The 2,347-nt window shown below is 43.1% G+C and overlaps 1 long non-coding RNA gene across 1 annotated transcript in view; it reads right to left on the reverse strand.

Annotated features, from left to right (window-relative positions):
- Positions 1-2,347, reverse strand: part of LOC111730461 — an 8,631-nt gene that overhangs the window by 1,303 nt on the left and 4,981 nt on the right. Inside the window, exon 2 of the long non-coding RNA XR_002776701.1 lies at positions 2,150-2,155. This is a non-coding gene — a long non-coding RNA (uncharacterized LOC111730461). The remainder of the gene's footprint in view (positions 1-2,149; positions 2,156-2,347) is intronic.

Below are 2,347 nucleotides of genomic sequence, written 5' to 3' on the forward strand. Positions count from 1 at the left end.
TATCACAATAAAGCGAGAAACATGATTTCTTTTAGTTTCCCAATGCACGTAAAAGTTATATTTACCCTATACTGTATAGTCTGTTAACTGTGCAATAGCATTATGTCTTAAAAAATAAAATGTACCTTCATTAAAATATACTTTATTGCTAAAAAATACTAACCACCACCTGAGATTTCAGTATGCCACCATCTTTTTGCGGGTGGAGATTCTTCAATTTGTAAAAAAAACGCATCATCTGTAAAACACACAAAAGCAAAGCCTGGGAAAACGAGCTATGCCTGTCCAATGCAGATCAGAAGATTTTCTAAAAAAGGGTGTTGAGACTTCTATAACTAGAAGAGACATATTCTAGACTTTGGTCAGGGGCTGTAGGTCAAACACCTACAAGCCTATGATGACCACGGCTTTCAATGCCAGGGCCTAATGATTCTGCTTACGTGTCTGGATGAGATCTTAATAGCGTCTCCGTTAGGGGAACATCTGTGAGTTTGCACAAAGGCCGCCACTCATTTATTAAAAGCCTTTGGCATTGTAATATAAGGGAGAGAGAAAAAAATCAATGTGTTCACTTCAAAAATCAATAGATTGCTGAGGTACGGGGGTGAGTGTAGAAAGCACATAATTACAGAGATATTGGGAGGGGACAGACCTAATATTTAAACCTGTCACACAAGCAAGGGGTGGGGGGGCGGGGGCACGTGCTCTGAAAGCTTGGCTTCTGCAGGCAGGTCCTCGCTATCTGTTAAATACATCCTCTAAGGCACTCGCTTTTCTAAGTGTTCTAAACATCGACGCTTTGTCTCAATGGTGGAAGGGCTACTATTTACCCCAACACACGGGTGAGCAGAATAACAGAGCGAACCAAAGCCCGCGGTGGATTCAGAGCCAATATCTCAATCTGTCTGTTTCACGGACATTACGATGGAATCATACCTGCATCCGTTAACTATTGCCACGTACCACAGTATCCCCGAACGCAGAGGCTGAACGCATGTATTCAATTAAATCGTTCCTTGTCTCACAGTTTCTGTGGCTCAGGGACCTGGGCGGGGCACACAGAGCCTGAAGACGCTGGCCAGCTGTGACCTCATCTGCATATTCGAAAGGAGAAGAATCGGCCCCCAAATGCATTCAGGCTGCTGGCAGAGTTCCGTTCCTCGTGACTGTGGAACTGAGAACCCCAGCCATGTCTGGCTGTCAGGCAAGGACCACTCCCATATCCTCAAGGCCACCGTCGGCCGCTCGCCAGGTGGGCATTGCCTTCCAACATGGCCACCTGCCTCTCGAGCAAGACAACATCCCTAAGAGAGTCTTCCAGCAAGATGGAATTGTAGGTCGGATAAATAAACACCGAAGTGACACCCTACAATCCTAGACACACCCAACAAGATGGCAGATGAGAAGACAGGGTCATGGGGGGGCCACCGTAAAATTCGTCCAACACAGGTGGATCTCAAGTGGACTTCTCCAATACGGCAAAGGCAGAAGCTTTCTCTCAGGAAAGTCTCCGTCCAGCTGTAAAGACTTCCATCTTACCCACCCAAGGTAACCTTACTTTAAATGACCTCAAAATCAATTAATGCAGAACCAATAATTACACCTGCTCTCTCCCTTAAATGTTTCCATAGTTGATGTCTAGACACAAGTCTTGGGTCTCACCGACACTCCAGGGGAGGGCATTAAACAATGATGTTCATGCCAAGGAATGGGAGACCGCTGAGGTCACCTCAGAAATATCTCGTCCATCGCAGGATAATTGAACCGTTTGCGTACAATATCCAAGACTATCGAATTCCGACCACAGCCATCGATGATGCAACAGTTCATAAAATAAATAATTTCTCAGGCAAGATGACTCCCACGGCGTTTTACTCAGAAACTCCTTATAAAGACCCTATGAAAAGACAGACTTTGGCACAAAGAGTAATAAACTCAAGACGTGCTAGGATTTAGCGTGCACAAGAGTAAAGGCCTCTCTAAGCCATTTTGGTAAATCTGGAAATACGTACTGATCGCAAAAATAAACTTAGTGCAATATTAACATTTTAGACCGAAAAGTAAAGTAAGCTGGACGAGAAATGCTAAACTGGATGAATAACGAATGATGGGTAGGGAAGGTATTTGACCAATTTGAATGCATTGACACTATTGTCTTGTGTAGAAAGTGGATTCGTAGTAAAATGGATATGCAAATATTTAAAACAGCAAGAGGGGGAAAACTAAGAAAACTGAGCTAGTTATGAATGAAATTGCCAGAAATTAGCAAAGAGAGAAAATTAAAGAAGCCTGATTTGAAAAAAAAAAGATTGAGAAATGAAAATACACTCTACGATATTTGAAATAT

The sequence above is a fragment of the Pteropus vampyrus genome, unplaced genomic scaffold, assembly GCF_000151845.1.
Source record: "Pteropus vampyrus isolate Shadow unplaced genomic scaffold, Pvam_2.0 Scaffold315, whole genome shotgun sequence".
Classification (NCBI taxonomy): domain Eukaryota; kingdom Metazoa; phylum Chordata; class Mammalia; order Chiroptera; family Pteropodidae; genus Pteropus; species Pteropus vampyrus.